Below are 22,338 nucleotides of genomic sequence, written 5' to 3' on the forward strand. Positions count from 1 at the left end.
TCATGGTAATCCAGTGATCAACTGTTAGAAAACATGTAGAAGTGAGTATGGGTGGTGATATGAAACTCATCATAAAGGTTAACACTCGAAATACAGTCAGTGGTAGGCCCATGAAGCGGTACATGCAATGACAGAATAGCACACCCCAAATGGAGGCCATCAAACCTGCACGGGTCTCTCAAAGAGCAATCCCATTGGTCCGACTCCCCTCCCCTTTCCCCATATCCCTGCAATTCTTTCTTATTCAAGCATTTACCCAATTCCCTTTTGCAGGTAAATTGAACTTGCACCCACCAGCCGACCAGACGATGAATTCCAAATCCTAGCCCACTTGCTGTGGACAAGGGAAGAAGTGGGCTTTGGAATGTGCTTCCTGAGAATGCGGTGGAGGCAGGTTCAATTGTGGCATTCAAAAGAGATTTGGATAAAACCTGAAGGGGAAAATAAAAATGGAGGGGGTATAGGAAGTGGGCTAGGAGATGGGACCAGATAAATTGGTCTTTCTGACAGCTGGCACGGATTCAATGGGCCGAACAGCCTCCTTCTGGGCTGTAATTATTTTATGACTCCAAGACTCCAGCAGGAAACAAACCCTGGGGAGGATTTTCCTCCTAAATTAGCCTGGGTGCTAACTTGGTGAGTGACCATCCGCCCGAGTGTGGAACACATGTTGGGATTTTGTGTTGACTGAGGTTAGTCCAGGGGCGGTCGTACACAACTCAAACCAAAGCAAAACTCATTGCTCACTGTTCCAGGCATTAGAGCGTGGACAATAGAATATCCACCCAACTGACACTTACCTGAAGTAACTGAAGCAAATGCCCATACTATATCATTATATACATGCCATAAGGGACAGGGAAAGCACGCTGGCGTCCAACAAAATTGCAGTGCCTCGCGTGTCACAGCATAGACACATAGGCCGGGAATCTCCGTTGCGAATCTACCTTGCTCCCGTTCCTTTTTTCATTGCATGTGGGCGTCGCTGGCTAGGTCAGCACTTATTGCCCAGCCCTGTGGGTCTGGAGTCACATGTAGGCCAGACCGGGTAAGGATGGCAGATTTCCTTCCAAAAGGACATTAGTGACCCAGATGGGTTTTTACAACAATGGTCATCATTTAATTCCAGATATTTTATTGAGTTAAAATTCCATCACCTGCCGTGGTGGGATTCAAACTGGGGTCCCCAGATCATTATCCTGGATTACTGGTCCAGCGACAATACCACTACGCCACCGCCTCCCCTGCTAACAGGAGCAGAGTATTTGGTGCACAGTCAAACCTCCATTCACCGGAGAATACCGCCAGCGTGAAGGAACGAGAACTCCGCCAGCAATCTCTTGGGAGAGGCGATTAAACAGATAAAACCCCAGGACAATTTTTGAAAGAAAACATATCTGGAAACTTCCTTCATGACCCCCTAGACAATTGGAGCTAATCTAGGTGGCCGCTCTGGGCGAGGTAATTCAGCAGCACAGCCATCCTTTGCAAGAGGTGGACCTCCGCCCTCAGCCAACAACAGGCCTAACTCTTGCCTGAAGGCATTTAGCCCACTGACATTAGGTTTCGAGTGGTGGTATCTGCTATTGGGGGGGGGGAGAAAAAGGCATCAGGAAGCTGTTGGCGCCTTTGCTCCCGGAGTTGGTGCTTATTTCGCGGAGCATATTGCGAGAAAGAAATAATTGAAAAAGAACCATGACCTTTGAGCTGGTTGCAAATCAGCTGCTTCAAGTTAAGGCAGAATTATCAAGTGCTCATCTCGCCAACCACTTTTCTTGGCAGAGGTCGCCCCTCTTTTTCCACAATAGAGAGAGGCAGAGCACAGAACAACAAGCAGCTGGTGGCAGCAAGAACAACGTCACTTTAAATAAAAGCATGAGGAAAGTGAACTCTGATTGCAGTTCAAGAAGGGCAAAGCGGGGGCGGGGGGGGGGGGGGGGGGGCGGGGGACGGAGTGGGGGCAGGAGGAGAAGCCTGAGGTGGATGAAAGGTCAGAAACTGAAGAAGGCCGAAGGCCCACAGTGCAACGGTTAAGTCAATAAAATAATTAAAGGACTGGTTTGTTCCCCCAGCGATAGATTATGAACACGGTTTTAACAGGCTGGGGGAGGGAGCAGACAGCACACATTTAAACTATGTAAGAGGGGAAGAATAGATTAGATATCGGGGAGGGGGGTGGTCTTGCATTTACCAGAGAGTTTGAGCCTCTGGAATGTGTGGCCAGTTGGTGGGCTGAGTGTTGATTCACTGACTTCATGAAGGAGCTGGAGCAGGAATCACGTCATGTCATCAAACCAGATCACACCCAGATACCACATGGTTACTGTGATTTCCTGGGTCACCTGAGGGGGTCGGAGAGGAATTCATCTCCAGTGTATTCTAGTCCCTGTTTTTTGACTCTTTTTTTTTTTGCTTCTCCCAGGAGACTAGGAGGTTGCAGGCCTTGAGGGTGAGGTGGGGGCAAAGGATAGTCCTGGTGGGTGGTCGGTGGGGGTGGGGGGGGTACGACAGGAAATTGTAAATCATAACGTTCCCACCAACCTGGCGCAGGGCAGGTCGAATGGACCAGCTGGTCATTCCCTGCTCATCAACATGGTAGCCGGGATTCTCCAGCTGTTGGGATTCCCTGTTCCCGCCCGCAGAGCAATTCCGCCCGTGCGTTCCGAAGTAGGGTGGGTTGGCTCCCATGGGAAAGTGGCGAGAGTAGTGGAATGCCACCACCAGCAAACGGTGCACCGCCGAGAAATATGTGGCCGGGGGGATCAGAGGATTCCAACTCTGGACGTTTTGTCAGAGAAACGATGTTAATCTAGGATCATTGTGCAAATGTATAATCACAAAGTTGCTCAGTGTTGTATTATTTTATCTCGGAGCTGTTTAGAGAAGACACCAGTTTCTACACATGTAACAGGTTTTAATCACAGTGCTTTTAAATGTCTGCTCCGTGTTTATTGTTCTTTGCTTCCAGAAATTCTACAGTGTGTTTACTTTTTCTCTGAGTCCACACCCAGGCTTAATTAATCAAGCACAATGAGCAGCAATAAGATACAGATTCATGTAATCAAATACAGAACAGCTGAACAACTGAATACTAAACTTGCTCTTAACACGCGAAGAGAGTGCCGAGCATTGTCTATCTATTACAGAGGTGGGATATTATTGATATGTGCCTTGGGATGATATTACTGCGAGAATGATGTATTAGAAAGAGGGCTATGCCATTGATACAAGGATGGGAGTCACATATCCTTGAGAAATTGCCCCTTCATTGGAAAAATGAATTGGGTACTCTAAATTGGGTGGCATTGCTGACTTCATACAATGGTGTCTCCAACAGACCAGAGATACACATCAAGGCGGATGTCAAGGCCCTGCAGAGGGTGCAGAGGAGATTTTCGAGAGTGTGAACTGGGAATATTATTTTTTTCAAATAAATTTAGAGTACCCAATTCATTTTTTCCAATGAAGGGGCAATTTAGCGTGGCCAATCCACCTTCCCTGCACATCTTTGGGTTGTGGGGGCAAAACCCTACTGGGGATCTTATTAACGGACGTCCTGGCCACATGAATTTTCCCCTCACAATATATTCAAACCTTGTTTACAATATGTTTGGCAAAGCAGAAAACAGTCGCGGGAATCCTTCTGGGAGCACAGAGGTTAGTATAGCCCCCGGGGGAGAGGGACATGGCCACGCAGTGTACCCTAGCACAGGTTGGCAGTGCCAGGGGTGGGCCCTCGTGGGAGCCCCATGTTTCATAGAAGTTACAGTGCAGAAGGAGGCCATTTGGCCCATCAAGTCTGCACCAGCTCCTGGAAAGAGCACCCTACCCAAGCCCACACCTCCACCCTATCCCCACAACCAAGCAACCCCACCCAACACTAAGGGAAATTTTGGACATTAAGGGCTATTTAGCATGGCCAATCCACCTAACCTGCACATCTTTGGACTGTGGGAGGAAACCGGAGCACCCGGAGGAAACCCACGCACACACGGGGAGGATGTGCAGACTCCGCACAGACAGTGACCCTGGGAATTGAACCTGGGACCCTGGAGCTGTGAAGCAATTGTGCTATCCACAATGCTACCGTGCTACCCTTGTGGGGGGGATTCCATTGTTATGTAATAATAATAATCTTTATTATTGTCACAAGTAAGCTTACATTAACACTGCAATGAATTTACTGCGGGAATCCACTAGTCGCCACATTCCGGCACCTGTTCAGGTACACTGAGGGAGAATTCAGAATGTCCAAATTACCTAACAAGCACGTCTTTCGGGACATGTGGGAGGAAACCGGAGCACCCGGAGGAAACCCACGCAGACAGGGGGAGAACGTGCAGACCCCGCACAGACAGTGACCCAAGCCGGGAATCGAACCTGGGACCCTGGAGCTGAGAAGCGACGGTGCTAACCACTGTGCTACTGTGCCAATATGTGATGGTGTGGGGGGGGGGGGGGGGAGGGGGGGGGGGAGATGTTCTGAGGGGGGAAAACATACAGGCACTGGAGAGGGGATACACCGATGATTCTGCTGCAGTGGCGGGGAGCTCCCGATGATTGTCTGGGTGGGTGAGGGGAGCCCCCGATGGGTGGGTGAGGGGAGCCCCCGATGGGTGGGTGAGGGGAGCCCCCGGTGGGTGGGTGAGGGGAGCCCCCTGTGGGTGGGGTGGGGGGAGCGCCCGATAGTTGTCTGGGGCTTGGGGGGGAGCCCCTGATGATTATTTGGAGGGACAGAGCCCCCCGATACCTCCGTGCTGGGGGCTGGGGGCTGTCCAGTATCAGTTCCAAAGGTGGCACCCCGATCTCTGTGGAGCCGGGTGCTGGTTCTCCCAGACCCCACCCCATCAGAGTAAACCCCGATCACTCTGCTTTTAAAGAGGCTCAAAATGTGGTGAGGAAAGTGGTCTGTGCAACTGGAGAGTTCCAGGCCGGTTTTCAGCCTGAGCCTGGCACCGTGCCAATTCTGGCAAGATTCCGCCCTGAGACTGTGACCCCTTGTCCTAGACAACCGCCCCCCCCTACCCCCCGACCCACTGCCTCGAGCCAGGGAAACAACATCCCTGCATCCAGTCTGTTCAGTCCCGTCAGAACCTTAAACATTTAAATGAGATCCCCTCTCCAGTGAAAACAGGCCCAGCCGACACAACCTCGCCTCGGATGACAATTTTACCTCTATGGCAGGTATAGGTAAGGGGACCAAAAACTGCAGGCGAATACTCCAGGTGTGGTCTCACCGGGGCCCTGTGCAGCTGCTGTGAGACATCCTTGCTCCTGTACTCGGTTCTCTTGCACTGGAGGCCACCAGGGGCTGGTTTAGCACAGGGCTAAATCGCTGGCTTTGAAAGCAGACCAAGGCAGGCCAGCAGCATGGTTCAATTCCCGTACCAGCCCCCCCGAACAGGCGCCGGAATGTGGCGACTAGGGGCTTTTCACGGTAACTTCATTTGAAGCCTACTTGTGACAATAAGCGATTTTCATTTCACTTCATTTCAGACCACTCCCTTCCTAACTGCTTGCTGCAGGGGAGTGAGGTTAATTAGATAGTTCCGTCAAAGAGCCAGCACAGTTTCGATGGGCCAAATGGCTTCCTCTTGTGCTGTATCATTCTGTGATTCTATACGCATGAGGACATTCACATTGGCTGAGGGTAGGGCTAAAAATCGATCAATTCGTTTCAAGTTTATTACTGATCCTGGGATTCAGGTCTCAAGCAATTAACGATGGCTCTGTAAATATTTGCCTGAGTTGCCTTTGGCGGCACGGTGGCACAGTGGTTAGCACTGTGGCTTCACAGCGCCAGAGTCCCGGGTTCGATTCCCGGCTTGGGTCGCTGTCTGTGCGGAGTCTGCACATCCTCCCCGTGTCTGCGTGGGTTTCCTCCGGGTGCTCCGGTTTCCTCCCACAGTCCAAAGATGTGCAGGTTAGGTGGATTGACGATGCTAAATTGCCCTTAGTGTCCAAAGAAAAAGGTTAGATGGGGTTACTGGGTTACAGGAGAGGGTGGAGGCGTGGGCTTGGGTAGGGTGCTCTTTCCAAGGGCCGGGGCAGACTCGATGGGGTGAATGGCCTCCTTCTGCACTGTAAATTCTATGACTCTATGATTTCCACTGAGATAAAGCTGGAATCAGTGTTTTTTATCACACTATCCTCTGCCTGACCCTGCCAACCTCTGATTGTGATCAGTCCATAGCGTGTGGGCAGACTACATCTGATTTTAATCTTTGATCCTTCGATGCCCAGAAATGTGAGTGTGCACTGATGTGTTAGGCAGGTCGGTTCGGTGTGGACTGCCCTTGATGCAGCGATGCGAGAAACAGACTTCTAACACTGTAGAAGATCCAACACGGTTTTATTGAACGATAGAACTAACATACATATTTAACTGTGGGTCGACACTATACTGATCTGACTAGTGACCTTGTAGTAGCCTGACCAGACTTACTAGCTACCGCATGGTGTTTGCACTGTGCTAGCTCGTGGACTCTGACTGTCTCAGTGGCTGGGTCCCGAGAGAGCGGGAAACCTAGTGCCCTCTGGCTTTATAGTGGTGGTGTCCTGTCTGGCGATTGGCTGCACTGTGTTGTGTGCCAATCACTGCTTGTCTGCACTTCATTATATACATGCGTGGATATTATGACATCTCCCCTTTTAAAAAAAATAAATACTAAGGTGTGGTGCTTATAAATATATATATATATATATGTGCCTGACTATATACAGAAAGATGTCTAAACGAACGTATATACATAGGAAGGTTATGATAGTGCAGATACATGGCAAACGAAACGATATGTACAGAGGTCCAATTGGTGAAGTCACAAAAATGTACAAAAGCTCAGTCTATAGATTTAGTCTTTGTGGTGGGCGACGAATTCTTGTTGATCGCCGCAGAGGCGGATTAGGAGCCGGCTGCGCGTGGAGAGGCGGGATCTCTGGCATCGCGGTGGGCGCATGGACCGGCAGGAGTGCTGGTAGATCGGTGGCTCGTGGTAGGGTATGTCCGGTGGAGGCATCGTAGGCGGCAGGGCACGCCGGTCAGGTAGCGGGCGTGGAACGCTTCGCAGTGCCCGTCTGTTGCGCCGTAGCAGGGAGCCATCCGCCATGCGGACAAGGAACGATCTTGGAGCCACTTGTTTGATCACAACAGCTGTGGCTGACCAGCCGCCGTCAGGCAACTGGACACGAACATGATCAGTTGGGGCCAGCTCGGGCAGATCCGTGGCATGGGCATCGTACGTGGCCTTCTGTTGGGCCCGTGACTGCCTCATTTTCTGTGGGACCGTGAGGTGGTCAAGGTCGGGAACGTGGATGGCTGGAACTGTGGTCCTCAGAGTGCGATTCATGAGCATCTGCGCTGGAGACAACCCAGTGGACAGTGGGGTCGCCCTGTATACCAGCATCGCCAGGTTAAAATCGGAGCCTGAATCTGCAGCTTTGCACAGCCGCCGCTTTACAATGTGGACCCCTTTTTCGGCCTTCCCGTTTGACTGCGGGTAGTGGGGACTGGAGGTAACGTGACGGAAGTTGTAGGACTGTGCGAAGTCGGACCATTCCTGGCTGTAAAAGCAAGGACTGTTGTCGCTCATTACCGTGAGCGGTATCTCGTGCCTGGTGAACGTTTCTTGGCAGTCTTTGATTACCGCCTTTGACGTGAGGTCGGACAGTTTCACTACTTCTGGGTAACTGGAGAAGTAGTCGACCAGGAGTACATAGTCACGCCCTTTGGCGTGGAAAAGGTCGACACCGACTTTGGACCACGGAGAGGTCACAATCTCGTGCTGTTGCAGTGTTTCTTTGGGTTGAGCTGGTTGAAACTTCTGACAGGTAGGGCAGTTGAGGACTGTGTCGGCAATGTCCTGGCTGATGCCCGGCCAATAGACCGCCTCCCGAGCTCTGTGTCGGCATTTCTCGACCCCAAGGTGACCCTCATGGAGTTGTCCCAGCACCATAGCACACATACTCTGAGGAATTACGATTCTGTCGAGTTTCAGAAGGATTCCCTCCACCACCGTCAGGTCGCCTTTTACGTTATAGAACTGGGGACATTGTCCCTTCTGCCAGCCATTGGTAAGGTTCTGCATCACACACTGCAGCAGAGGATCCTTGGCCGTCTCCTCACGAATTTGGACCACCCGTTCGTCGGAGGCTGGAAGGTTCGAGGCACACAACTGCACTTGGGCGTCTATGTGGCAGATGAAATCACTTTGCTCATGTGGTGTGGTAATGGACCTGGACAGGGCATCTGCAACGATCAGCTCTTTACCTGGCGTGTAGACCAGTTCGAAGTTGTAGCGGCGTAGCTTTAGAAGAATACGCTGTAACCGAGGTGTCATGTCGTTTAAATCCTTCTGGATTATGTGGACTAGAGGCCTGTGGTCCGTCTCTACCGTGAATTTCGGCAGGCCATAAACATAGTCGTGGAATTTGACTATCCCTGTTAGGAGGCCCAGACACTCCTACTCAATCTGAGCGTACCGTTGCTCAGTGGGCGTCAAGGCCCTGGAGGCATACGTCACGGGAGCCCAGGACGCCCCAATGCCGTCCTGGCTTGCATCAGTTGATATCTTGGTTTCCTTGGTTGGGTCGAAGAACGCTCGGACCGGGGCTGTTGTGAGTTTTGCTTTCAGCTCGCACCATTCCTCCTCATGCGTGGGCAGCCACTGGAATTCCGTCGATTTTATGATGAGGTGGCGGAGGGCTGTGGTGCAGGATGCCATATTGGGAATGAATTTGCCGAGGAAGTTGACCATTCCGAGAAAGCGGAGGCCCGCCTTTTTGTCCTCCGGGGGCTTCATGGCGTTGATCGCCGAGACCTTGTCGGAGTCTGGTCGTACGCCCTGCTGCGAGATGTGGTCACCGAGGAATTTGATCTCCGATTGACCAAATGAGCACTTGGCCCTGTTGAGCTGAAGACCATGTTCATGGATTCTTTGGAATACCTTTTTGAAGTGAGCGATGTGTTCCTGGGGCGTTGTGGACTGATGCACGATCAATGACCACTAAAGCGAGGTTGTAGTCCAACAAAAGGCTTTAATAAGCTAGATGTTTCCCCCAGCAGCTCAGGTACAGAATGAAGGCTGCTGGGGCGGCACAGGTTCTTATACCCCGCCTAGCAGGGTGGAGCTATCATACATTCTAAGCAGTAGAAAGCATACAGTTTCCACCAATGGTGCTTTAGCCTATCAGGTACCCTAATACCTATAATGCAACATTCACACCCTGTTAAAAAAGAGTCTGGCGGGTGTGGTGACCTGAAACTACAAAAATTGGCAACGTGGTATAATTAGTTATGGAAGTACCGCAATACCTCCGTACAGTGTTCAGTAACTATTTACAATTCTGATAGCTATGTATATTTGATGGTTTATATTTACAGTTTACAATTAAAACGAAGCAATCAGTCGATCGGGGGCCCTGGTCGTCCTCTGTGATCGTCGGAGCTTCGGTGGTGACTCCGGTGGAGGTTCGGGCGTCTGTGACTCCGGGAGCGTGGCTTCGATCTCCATGGCAGCTTCGGCACCCCTAGACGGCGCTGGTGGGGAAAACGGTTGACCTGGGAAGGGAGCGCCTGCGGGTGGCGTCGGTGGGTGGGGGGGCCTAGACGGGGCCGGCAGAAGGACCGATCCTCCTGTAAGGTGCTGCGGTGGAGGGGAGGGTGGGACTGGTGGCTGGGGTGTGCGTGGGGCTCTGGCGGGCGTCAGGTGCCATAGGGAGACCGTATCTTGTCGGCCCTCGGGGTACGCCATGTAGGCGTACTGGGGGTTAGCATGGAAATGAAAATCACTTATTGTCACGAGTAGGCTTCAATGAAGTTACTGTGAAAAGCCCCTAGTCGCCACATTCCGGCGCCTGTTCGGGGAGGCTGGTACGGGAATCGAACCGTGCTGCTGGCCTGCCTTGGTCTGCTTTAAAAGCCAGCGATTTAGCCCAGTGTGCTAAACCAGCCCCTGCATGGAGCAGATGGACCCTCTCGACCAACGGGTCCAATTGTGCCCCCGCACGTGTTTTCGGAGCAGGATAGGTCCGGGTGCTGCCAGCCAGGTCGGGAGCGAGGTCCCAGAGGAGATCTTCCTAGGGAAGACAAGGCGACGTTCGTGAGGTGTCTGATTGGTGGTCGTACAAAGCAGTGACCGGATGGAGTGGAGGGCATCTGGGAGGGCTTCTTGCCAGCGGGAGACTGGGAGGTTCCTGGACCATAGGGCCAGTAGGACGGTCTTCCAGACCGTTCCGTTCTCCCTCTCTACCTGTCCGTTACCCCGGGGGTTGTAACTGGTCGTCCTGCTTGAGGCGATGCCCTTGCTGAGCAGGAATTGACGCAGTTCGTCGCTCATAAAGGAGGACCCCCTATCGCTGTGTATGTAAGCGGGGAACCCGAACAGTGCAAAGATGCTATGGAGGGCCTTGATGATGGTGGTTGCGGTCATGTCGGGGCATGGGATGGCGAATGGGAACCGGGAGTACTCGTCAATCACGTTCAGGCAGTACGTGTTGCGGTCGGTGGAGGGGAGGGGGCCTTTGAAGTCCATGCTGAGGCGTTCAAAGGGACGGGAAGCCTTTATCAGGTGCGCTTTCTCTGGCCGGTAGAAGTGCGATTTGCACTTGGCACAGGTTTGGCAGTCCCTGGTGGCTGTCCTGACCTCCTCGATGGAGTAGGGCAGGTTGCGGGTCTTGACAAAATGGAAAAAGCGAGCGACCCCCGGGTGGCAGAGGTCCTTGTGGCGGGCTCGGAGGTTGTCCACTTGTGCGGTGGCACATGTGCCGCTGGTCAGGGCGTCAGGAGGCTCGTTTAGCTTCCCGGGATGATACAAGATCTCGTAGTTGTAGGTGGAGAGTTCGATCCTCCAGCGCAAGATCATGTCGTTTTTTATCTTGCCCCGCTGTGCTACATCGCTCTCGACCTGGAAGGTGAGGGACTCGTCGATGGCATGCATCGTGGCCTTTGCAATGTCCGCTTTGATGCGGCTGAAGGCCTGGCGGGCCTCTATCGACAGGGGAAAAACTATGGATTGGATCAGGGGATGGGCCTTGTCCGCGTAGTTGGGGACCCACTGAGCGTAGTAGTTAAAAAACCCTAGGCAACGTTTCAGGGCCTTGGAGCAGTGAGGGAGGGGGAACTCCATAAGGGGGCGCATGCGTTCAGGGTCGGGGCCTATAACTCCATTTCGCAATACGTAGCCGAGGATGGCGAGGCGGTCGGTGCTAAACACGCATTTATCCTTGTTGTATGTAAGGTTAAGAATTTTAGCGGTCTGGAGAAATTTTCGGAGGTTGGTGTCGTGGTTCTGCTGGTCGTGGCCGCAGATGGTGACATTATCGAGATATGGGAATGTTGCCCGTAAACCGTACCGGTCAACCATTCGGTCCATCTCGCGCTGGAAGACCGAGACCCTATTGGTGACACCGAAGGGAACCCTTAAGAAGTGATAGAGCCGCCCATCTGCCTCGAAGGCAGTGTATTTGTGGTCACTAGTGCGGATGGGGAGCTGGTGGTAGGCGGACTTGAGATCCACCGTGGAGAAGACCTTGTAATGCGCGATCCTGTTTACCAGGTCGGATATGCGGGGGAGAGGATACGCGTCCAGCTGCGTAAACCTGTTGATGGTCTGACTGTAGTCGATGACCATCCTATGCTTCTCCCCGGTCTTTACCACCACTACCTGAGCTCTCGAGGGGCTGTTACTGGCTTCAATGACCCCTCCCTCAGTAGCCTTTGGACCTCTGACCTAATAAAGATCCGTTCCTGGGCACTGTAGCGTCTGCTCCTGGTGGCGACGGGTTTGCAATCCGGGGTGAGGTTCGCAAACAGGGAAGGCGGGTCGACCTTGAGGGTCAAGAGGCTGCAGACAGTAAGGGGGGGAGGGGGGTGGGTATAGGGCCTCCGAATTTGAAAGTCAGACTTTGAAGGTTACATTGGAAGTCTAAACCCGGGAGTGTAGCCGCGCAGAGGTGGGGAAGGACGTAGAGACGGAAATGTTTGAACTCCCTTCCCTGGACTGTGAGGTTTGCTACACAAAACCCCTTTATCTCCACTGAGTGGGAACCGGAAGCCAGGGAGATTCTTTGATTAATGGGGTGGATGAGGAGAGAACAGCGCCTTACCGTGTCGGGGTGTATGAAGCTCTCCATGCTCCCAGAGTCGACTAGGCAGGACGTCTCGTGCCCATTGATGAATACGGTCGTTATAGCAGTTGAGAGTGTTCGAGGCCGAGACTGATCCAGAGTCACTGAGGCTAATCGCAGCTGTTGAGTGTTCTCTTCGGGCGGTGTGCGGTCAGCCGAGCTGGGGTCCTGCGGGTTCATCCAAGATGGTGGCTCCCATTGGTCGCACATGGTTGGGGGCGCACAAAATGGTGGCGCCCATCCCTCCAACGTGGCGTCCACGGAACAGGATGGCGGCGCTGGGGTCTGCACGTGGCCCGTGGAGAGGTTTGTGGTTGCGGTCCGCATTCGCCGCCGGAGACCGCGGCAACCGCACGGGCCTGACATACCCCCACGCAATGGCATCTTTTGCTGCATCCCTTGCAGGTGGATGCGCGGGCCGGGCAGCGCTGGCGGGGGTCCTTGGCCTGCCCGCAAAAGTAGCAGCGGGGTCCCCCGGGGTTGCCAGGCCGCCTTGCAGCGCAGGCCTGTGGGGGAATGGGGGAAGTCTCGGGGTCGGCCGCGGAGGGGTTCCATGCTGCCCAGGGGGCTGCCACACGGTCGGGAACATAAGCGCGGGCGTTCCTGGAGACAATGTCCAGGGAGCCTGCAAGGGCCCCTGCCACCCTGAGACCCAGGGTGACCTTTTCTAACAGACGCTGGCGGATTTTTGAAGATAGCATACCTGCCACGAAAGCGTCCCGGTCTAAGAGTTCCGTGTGTTCGCTCACCAAAACTTGCGGGCAGCCGCAGCTTCTTTCCAACACCAGGAGTGCACAGTAGAATTCCTCCAGTGATTCCCAGCGGTTTGTCGCCTTGTTGCAAGCAGGTGCCAGGCGTAGACCTGGTTTACCGGGCGAATATTGTGTCCTTTTCGCAGCTCTATTGCTGCATTGAAGTCTTCCGGTTCCTCGATGAGGGTGTAAATCTCCGGGCTCACCCTTGAGTGCAGGACGTGCAGTTTCTGCTCTCCCGTGGGTGCATTTTCGGCCATCCCGAGATACCCTTTAAAGCACGCCAGCCAGTGCTTAAAGATTACCGCTGAGATCGCCGCGTGGGGGCTAAGTTGCAGACACTCCGGCTTGATTCGGAGCTCCATCCTTTCTTCTTAAAAAACTAGCTTATTAAATTAATGCACGATCAATGACCACGAAAGCGAGGTTGTAGTCCAACTGAAGGCTTTAATAAGCTAGATGTTTCCCCCAGCAGCTCAGGTACAGAATGAAGGCTGCTGGGACGGCACGGGTTCTTATACCCCGCCTATCAGGGCGCAGCTATCATACATTCTAACCAATAGAAAGCATACAGTTTCCACCAATGGTGCTTTAGCCTATCAGGTACCGTAATACCTATAATACCACATGGACCAGATAATGACATCGTCAACGTACATTCGCACCCCCTCGATGCTCTCCATCATCTGTTCCATGATGCGATGAAATTCTTCGGAGGCAGATATGATCCCAAAAGGCATCCGGTTGCAGCAGGAGCGACCAAACGGGGTGTTAAACGCGCAAAACTTGCGACTAGACGCATCCAGTCGTATTTGGCAAAAACCCTTGGAGGCGTCCAGCTTAGTAAAGAATTTGGCATGAGCCATCTCACTGGTCAACTCTTCTCGTTTTGGTATCGGGCAATGCTCCCTCATGATATTGCGGTTTAGATCCTGAGGGTCAATGCAAGTGCGAAGGTCCCCTGACGGCTTCTTGAGGCAGACCATGGAGGTGACCCAGTCTGTGGGCTCTGTCACCTTTGATATGATGCCCTTGTCTTGGAGGTCCTGTAATTGTATCTTCAGACGATCCTTGAAAGGCGCCGGCACCCGGCGAGGTGCATGGATTACAGGAGTGGCGTTCGGCTTGAGCAGGATTTTGTATCGGTACGGGAGCGTGCCCATTCCATCGAATACGCATGGTACTGTGTGATAAAGTCATCTATGTCAGCTTGCAAGTTTCCATCAGGTCCCGTACCAGCCTCCCCGAACAGGCGCTGGAATGCGGCGACTAGGGGCTTTTCACAGTAACTTCATTTGAAGCCTACTTGTGACAATAAGCGATTTTCATTTTCATTTATCATTTCATCGGGCGAGGCCGTTGCCGGTGACGATGACATGGTGTGGACGCGTTGAACAAGGTTCAGGAGCTTGCAGGTGCGAGCACCGAGCAGGGTCGCTCTGTCAGGCCCGACGATTTCAAACCGCAGTGTTGCCTTGATCGCCTTGTTGGATACCCCTAGTTGACAGGTGCCACTGGCAGCTATGGCGTTGCCATTGTCGTCAAGGAGCTGGCAGGTGGGTGGAAGAATGCTTGGTTTGGCACGGATGGTGTCGAGGTCGGATTTCGAGATGGGGTTCGCCGATGCGCCGCTCGTCATCATGATCCACACTGAGGGTGAGAGGCATTGCGTAGGTGTGGTGGAAGGCAGCGCATGTGTAGTTATGATGCCCACCCGGTATGGGGACTTGAGGCACTCAGCATCAGGGTCCGTTGAGCTGTCTGGATCAGAATCTGGCATGCCTTGTTGTATTGAGCGGACACTTCTGCGCCGCAGCTGGGATCGCTGGCTGCTGAGTGGTGGAGCAGATCTGCAAAGGGCTGCGCGTGGCCAAGCTTGCCACACTGTTGACACCGGCGTCCTTTCACCGGACATTGCCGCTTTAAATGGGCGGTGCCACAATTCAGACACGTCATGACGCTGACGTCAGCATGTTCCGTGCGCCATCGCGCATGCGCAGTGCGGTCGGTAGACGTACACACCTGCGCAGTCGGGTTGTCAGGCTCGGTGTCCACTCGGTCGTGGCGCGCATGCGCAGGGACCCGGGAAAAGCGCGCGAAACGGCCACTCTCCTCGATGCTCAGGCCCTGCATTTGTGCAATGGCCTGCATGCGTTCCGCCTCGTGGGAGGCCAGCTTTGCAGTTTCTGCCGCCCTGATGTGGGAGTAACGATTCTTAGCATGCTCATGGACAACGCACGTCTCGATAGCGACAGAGAGGGTCAACTGTTTGACTTTCAGGAGCTGCTGCCGAAGGGAGTCGGAGTGGACCCCGAAAACGATCTGATCCCGGATCATGGAACCAGCCGTCGAGTCATAGTTACTTGACTGCACTAGGATGCGGAGATGGGTGACGAAGGATTGAAAAGGTTCATCCTTACCCTGAAGCCTCTGCTGGAAAACGTACCGTTCAAAGCTCTCATTCACCTCAATGTCGCAGTGGCTGTCAAACTTCAGCAGGACTGTTTTGAATTTTGTTTTGTCTTCGCCGTCAGCGAACGTGAGGGAGTTGTAGATGTGGATGGCGTGGTCCCCCGCAGTGGAGAGAAATAGCGCGATCTTCCTGGCATCCGATGCTGCGTCGAGGTCGGAGGCCTCGATGTACCAGAGGAACTTTTGCTTGAAGATTCTCCAGTTGGCGCCGAGGTTGCCGGAGATGCGGAGCTGCGGAGGAGGCTGGATGTTTTCCATGTCACCGGATGGCTGCTTGCTGGCCAATGCTGATTCACTCGAGGTAGGTCCGTCAATTTTCAGTATCACTCCGTAGTACCATGATGTGTTAGGCAGGTCGGTTCGGTGTGGACTGCCCTTGATGCAGCGATGCGAGAAACAGACCTCTAACACTGTAGAAGATCCAACACGGTTTTATTGAACGATAGAACTAACATACATATTTAACTGTGGGTCGACACTATACTGAACTGACTGGAGACCTTGTACTAGCCTGACCAGACTTACTGGCTACCGCAGGGTGTTTGCACTGTGCTAGCTCGGAGACTCTGACTGTCTCAGTGGCTGGGTCCCGAGAGAGCGGGAAACCTAGTGCCCTCTGGCTTTATAGTGGTGGTGTCCTGTCTGGTGATTGGCTGCACTGTGCTGTGTGCTTGCTGGTCATCCTGTGTATCAATCACTGCTTGTCTGCACTTCATTATATACATGCGTGGATATTATGACATGCACCATTAACTAGTTCATTACGAAGGCCAGAATTTGCTCGCAGATTCCAGTACGATGCTGGCTTCCAGTTTCCTCTAATTATCTTTCGACCGTGTGTCTCGTAGCCACCAAACACAAAAGCCTAGCTTTGGCAACAGTACCTTTGCCCTATTTCCACCCTACTCTTAATTCAAAGTCACTTCATTTAAATTACCTCTTAACTTGCTTGGTACAGACTTTGCTTCTCCATCTGTAGAATTTAAAATGCTGCTGATATCCCTCACTTTCTCCCACCCCGTCCAAATGGAGAAACAAAAATATGCCACGGGGAAAGAGCAGGGGGAACGAGACAAATTGGATAGTTCTTCCAGAGAGCCAGCACGGGACAGATGGGCCAAATGTGCTGCATGATTCTGCACACGATGGGGCAGCACGGCGGTGCAGTGGTTAGCGCTGCTGCCTCACGGCAGCGAGGACCTGGGTTCGATCCCTGCCCTGGGTCACTGTCCGTGTGGAGTTTGTGCATTCTCCCCGTGTCTACGTGGGTCTCACCCCCACAACCCAAAGATGTGCTGGGTAGGTGGATTGGCCACGCTAAATTGCCCCTTAATTGGAAAAATTTTAAAATGTTTGTTTTTAAATCAAAAAATAATTTTTAAAAAATGATTCTACACATGAGGACATTTATATTCATTGAATGTCGGCTAGAAACTAACAAATCCTCTCCCAGTTCCTGAATGATTCTGGCTCTTTGATAGAGTTATCCAATTCATCTCCAGCTTTCACAACCCTAGGACCTTATTTTAATTCATTCTTGCGATGTGGTGTAGCCGGTTAAAATGGCTAACTCCCGATTAGAATGGCCAAACCCCGATTTAAAATGGCAAATGGAAGAGGCTGATGGGAAAATCAGCCAACAGGGCTCAAACAGGCAGCTGCAGGCAAAACTGTGTATTCGCCTCTGGGGAGACAGAATCGATACCTGCAGCCGTCAACACAACAACACCCCAGCCATCTGAATACTAATCAGCAATCCCCGGGAACAATACGCTACAAATTAGACACACAAAGCCAACCCAGACTTTTCGGCGCCAGCAGGAGCCTACACAAAAGAGAGGTGAACAACCACCCCAAAACCGCCCATCGATCAAGGAATCGCTCCAGCATTAGAGAATATCGAACCAAGTGATTGGGACAAAGTCCAATCACTTGTAACCGGGTACAGGGTCTGCTCCGAAAGGCGGGAAGCCCCTGGGGACTATAAGAATAGAGTCCATGTTCAAATCGACCCTTCTACTCCCCTCTCTTCTCCTCTCCGCACCCTTCGAGACCCTTCTGCTGACCTTCTACAACAGCCGCAAGAACTGTAAGTCTTACTCCAACGCTCGCTACGAGATAGGCACTCCTGACTATCGACCTGTACCCGCTTTGAATCCTGCAGGCGCAGAACCCATACGAAAGGCCATTCGTTTCCCTGACCTGGTGGGCCATTTCCAAAGTTAAGTATTGGCCTGTTAGTTGTAGGAAGTAGCTTAGAAGTAGAATTAATGTATTAGTATTGATTACTGTGTATAATAAATGTGTGTTAATTTAATTCTTACTAAGCGGTGTGTTGGATTATTGATCATTACTCGGACTTGAACCACGTGGCGGTATCAGAAAGATACCTGGCGACTCAAGAGCAAAGGTGATAGAACAAGAGCAATTAAACTAAGGCTAAAACGAGCAACAGTGGGCATCACTCGCTGAGCCAGCATTTGTTGCCCATCCCTAACTTCCCTTGAACTGAGTGCCTAGCACTCCATTCTGTGCCATTTCAGCAGGGAGTGGCTTACTAGGCCATTTGAGTCGGGGGTAATTAAGAGTCAACCGGATCGCTGTGTGGGTCTGGAGTCACATGTAGGACAGACCAGGTAAGGATGGGAAATTTCCTTCCCTGAAGGACATTAGTGAACCAGATGGACATTTACGACAATCGACAGTGGTTTCAGTGTCATCATTTGCCATTTAATTTAGATTTTTATTGAATTCAAATTTCACCATCTGCCCTGGCGGGATTTGAACCCGGGACCCCAGAGCATTACCCTGGATTACTCTGGATTATTAGACCTGTGACAATAGCACTACGTCACTGCATCTCAACCTCCAATAGTCCTTTACGGACAACTAATTACTTTTGAAGCGTTGTCACTGTTGTAGCGTAGGAAACACCGGTGGGGGTGGGGCGGGGGGAGGGGGGAGAGGGAGGGGGAGTTCCGGATTGCTGGAGTTCTGATTCATTCCACTGCCCCTTTCCATGTGGTCACTCTTAATGTGTGCGCCCACGCAGACAGTTTGGCCAACTTACTGAATCGTGTTAGGCCTCAGCGTTGAGTCCAACCCTAACCACAGGAGCAGAAGCAGGCCAGTCTGCCCCACCTTTCAATGAGATCATGTCCGAACTGATATGACAATCCTCAACTCTACTTTCCCACCTTATCCCCATCACCCCTTGATTCCCTTACTTATTAAAAATCTGTCTGTCTCAGCTCTGAACATCCATAATGGCCCAGCCTCTGCAGCTCTCTGAGGTAAAGAATTCCATGGGTTCACTACCCTCTGAGAGAAGGAAGTCTTCCTCATATCCTCGCTCAACCTTCACACATGAGGACTTCCTACGAGGATCCAATGGACAGGAAGCAGGGACAAGTGACTAGGTAATGATAATAAGGAAAACGGAGAACCTTGACAGCACACAATGTCCTCAAATTCATTTGGGGCCTTCCGCATCTGCCGGGGGAACTGGAATGCGAGGCTGACGCAGCCAACAATATCTCGATTTGACTTGATAAGTTTCTGTTTTAATTTTAATTTCGGTTCAATGTTTGCACCCCTTCTTAAAGGGATGCGGGCGTGTGGGCGTAACACAAATACGCTTTCAAAGATCCAACTCAGGAATGATGGACTGGGTGGCTTCCTTCTGAGCCACAAGATTCTTTAGTGAGGTACTAAAGAGCTGAACATGACCACATGATTCACCTGAGGAAGGAGCAGCGCTCCGAAAGCTAGTGACATCGAAACAAACCTGTTGGACTTTAACCTGGTGTTGTAAGACTTCGTACTATGACCACAATAACAGCTAAAGATGTCTGTCTTATCCATTACATAATATAGACCTATTTCTGCGCTGTACATTTTAATGATTCTATTTCTGTCTTTCCAATTCATTTGGCTCTGTTTAAGCCAAATCTCATGTCCATTCCTCCTGCAGCTATGTTAGCGGTGCTCACTGCTATCTTTATTAAATGCTGCTTTATGGAGATTTATATTCTATTCTTCATTTTGTCAGTGGTAGAAATCACTAAAAACTGAAATCACCAACACGCTCTCATCTAAAGCGAATTAGTATAAACTGGAACACACTGCCTGAAAGCAGATTCAATAGTAAATTGAGCCAGATGATTTTCTGGTAAGGTACAGCTATTAAAGTACCGTGGATGATCAGGATATGACTGCCTTATCTATTAAATAATATGGATCCACATCTGTGGATGAACTCCCATCAACCACACATTAGTTGTTGTCATCTTTTTGACACAGTTGTGCACCAACTTTTTCATTATAAATTGTTCCATCAACTTTTATAATGGAAACTGCCTATGTAAACTTGTCACATTGTAATTACACTTTACTGCCACTTGTGGTGCAATAGTATCTCAGCCAGGTGTCTTCCAGCTCCTTTGCTTCCCAAACTGATGAAAGATTTGTTATTTAGCTGTAAATTGTAATAGAAAATCAATTCTATAAACATTAACCAGGAAATGTACAAATTTAAAATGGTGATTGAATTATGCCTGTGTTCATTACACAAATTAGAGGTTAGAGCTTCGACATTTTGTTATGATGAATGTAGGGATTTCAGATGTATTGTGTTATATGTATTTGCTGCAGTAAGGGTTCAAAGCCTGGGTTACAGAGAACATAGAACATAGAACATACAGTGCAGAAGGAGGCCATTCGGCCCATTGAGTCTGCACTGACCCACTTAAGCCCTCACTTCCACCCTATCCTTGTAACCCAATAACCCCTTCTAACCTTTTTGGACACTAAGGGAAATTTATCATGGCCAATCCACCTAACCTGCACGTCTTTGGACTGTGGAAGGAAACCACAGCACCCGGAGGAAACCCACGCAGACACGGGGAGAATGTGCAGACTCAATTCTCTCATAGACTGACTGCTGCAATCATGTTTTAAAAGAGACCCTGGTTTGAAAGGCAAGTATATTTTGGGATCCAGGAGTGCAATAAAACTATCATAAAAAGCTTGGGCTGATGGGATTTGTTTTGATTACGGGAATTTCCTGTGGAGTTAATTAGATTTCAGTTTGGTAAGATGATGTCATTACTGGGTGAAGCTAAGTTATCAGGCATCTTGCAAGGAAAACAGATCAATGGAGTTCTAGTTGAAGCTGTGACTACAGGTTAAGCAGTTTGTTCACTGCAGTTCAGTTTTAAAAGATTAACAATCTTTAAAGCAATGCAGACTTGTCTGAGAACAAGGGGGGGCTGAAATCAGCTGAAACAGCTTCTGAAGAAATAAAACCAGAGTTTCTGCATGGTTCTGTCAGGAGTCAGGTCTTGTCTTCAACACAGTGCCAAGAGATTTATCTTTTTCCGTCCCGCCGCGCCACATTTCAGGTTCACCCTGCTGGCGGGATGCTCTGTTACGCCAGCCAGCCAATGGGCTTTCCCATTGTGGGGCAGCCCCCCACCATAGGGAAACCCCTGTGCTGCCGGCAAAATGGAGCACCCCAACGGCGGAGAATCCAGCATCATCTCTGTAAAACATGTATTCCTGAATGCCAGTGGTATTTAATAGTGGATTAGTTATTTTGTTCTTGTTCTTTGAGTGGTAATAAAGATAGTAGTTAAGGATATTTTATTCACTCTATTGAGTAGTATTGTTTAAGGGATAATTGTAAGATATTTTCTGGTGCGATATTGAAGATATTCTAATACTGTGTTCGTAATAAAGTTTGTTTTAATATACCATATCCCAATTCTTTGTGAAATCACTCCTGGAGTGAGGTATCATTTCCTCACAGTCTGACTAAATAAAAATCAAATATTGGGGTTTCCGTCCAGTATCCTCGCCACTGTTGGGGTCTGGTCTGGGATCGTAATATTGCACAATGAAAAAAAAATTATGGGATGTGGGCATCGTTGGTTAGGCCAGCATTTATTGCCCATCCCGAGCTGCCTTCTCGAACAGCTGTAGTCCCTGATGTGTAGATACTCCCACAGTGCTGTTAGGAAGGGAATTGCAAGGTTTTGACCCAACTACAGAGTGAAGGGACGGCCGATATATTTCCAAGTCAGGGTGGTGCGTGTCTTGGAGGGGAACCTCCAGGTGGTGGGGTTCCCAGGTATCTGTTCCCCGTGTCCTCCTAGATGGTAGTGTTTGTGGGTTTGGAAGGTGCTGTCTAAGGATCCTTGGTGAGTTTCTTTTGTCACTGTTACAATGCGCCCAAGAAGGGGAGATTTGGTAGACATGTTCAAAATCATGAGGGGGCTGGTGTGAGTCGATAGGGAGAAACTGTTCCTGCTCTGAAAAGGATCAAGAACGAGAGAGCACAGATTTAAAGTGATGTGGAAAGGAAGCAAATGTGATGTGAGAATTTTTTTTTTCACATAGCGAGTGGTTCAGGTCTGGAAAGCACTGCCTGGACGTGCACGGTAGCATTAGCACAGTGTTTAGCACCTTTGCTTCACAGCTCCAGGGTCCCAGGTTCGATTCCCGGCTTGGGTCACTGTCTGTGCGGAGTCTGCACGTTCCCCCCGTGTCTGCGTGGGTTTCCTCCGGGAGCTCCGGTTTCCACCCACAAGTCCCGAAAGACGTGCTGTTAGGTAATTTGGACATTCTGAATTCTCCCTCAGTGTACCCGAACAGGCGCCGGAGTGTGGCGACTAGGGGTTTTTCACAGTAACTTCATTGCAATGTTAATGTGAGCCTACTTGTGACACTAATAAAGATTATTATTAAAAAGTGTGGTGGAGACAGTTCAACCGAGGCACTCACTAGGGCATGAGACGATTACTTGAATCGAAACAATGTGGAAAAGAAAAAGAATGAAATGAAAATCGCTTATTGTCACAAGTAGGCTTCAGATGAAGTTACTGTGAAAAGCCCCTAGTCGCCACATTCCGGCGCCTGCTCGGGGAGGCTGGTACGGGAATTGAACCGTGCTGCTGGCCTGCCTTGGTCTGCTTTAAAAGCCAGCGATTTA

This window comes from Scyliorhinus torazame, chromosome 12 (assembly GCF_047496885.1).
Source record: "Scyliorhinus torazame isolate Kashiwa2021f chromosome 12, sScyTor2.1, whole genome shotgun sequence".
NCBI lineage: Eukaryota > Metazoa > Chordata > Chondrichthyes > Carcharhiniformes > Scyliorhinidae > Scyliorhinus > Scyliorhinus torazame.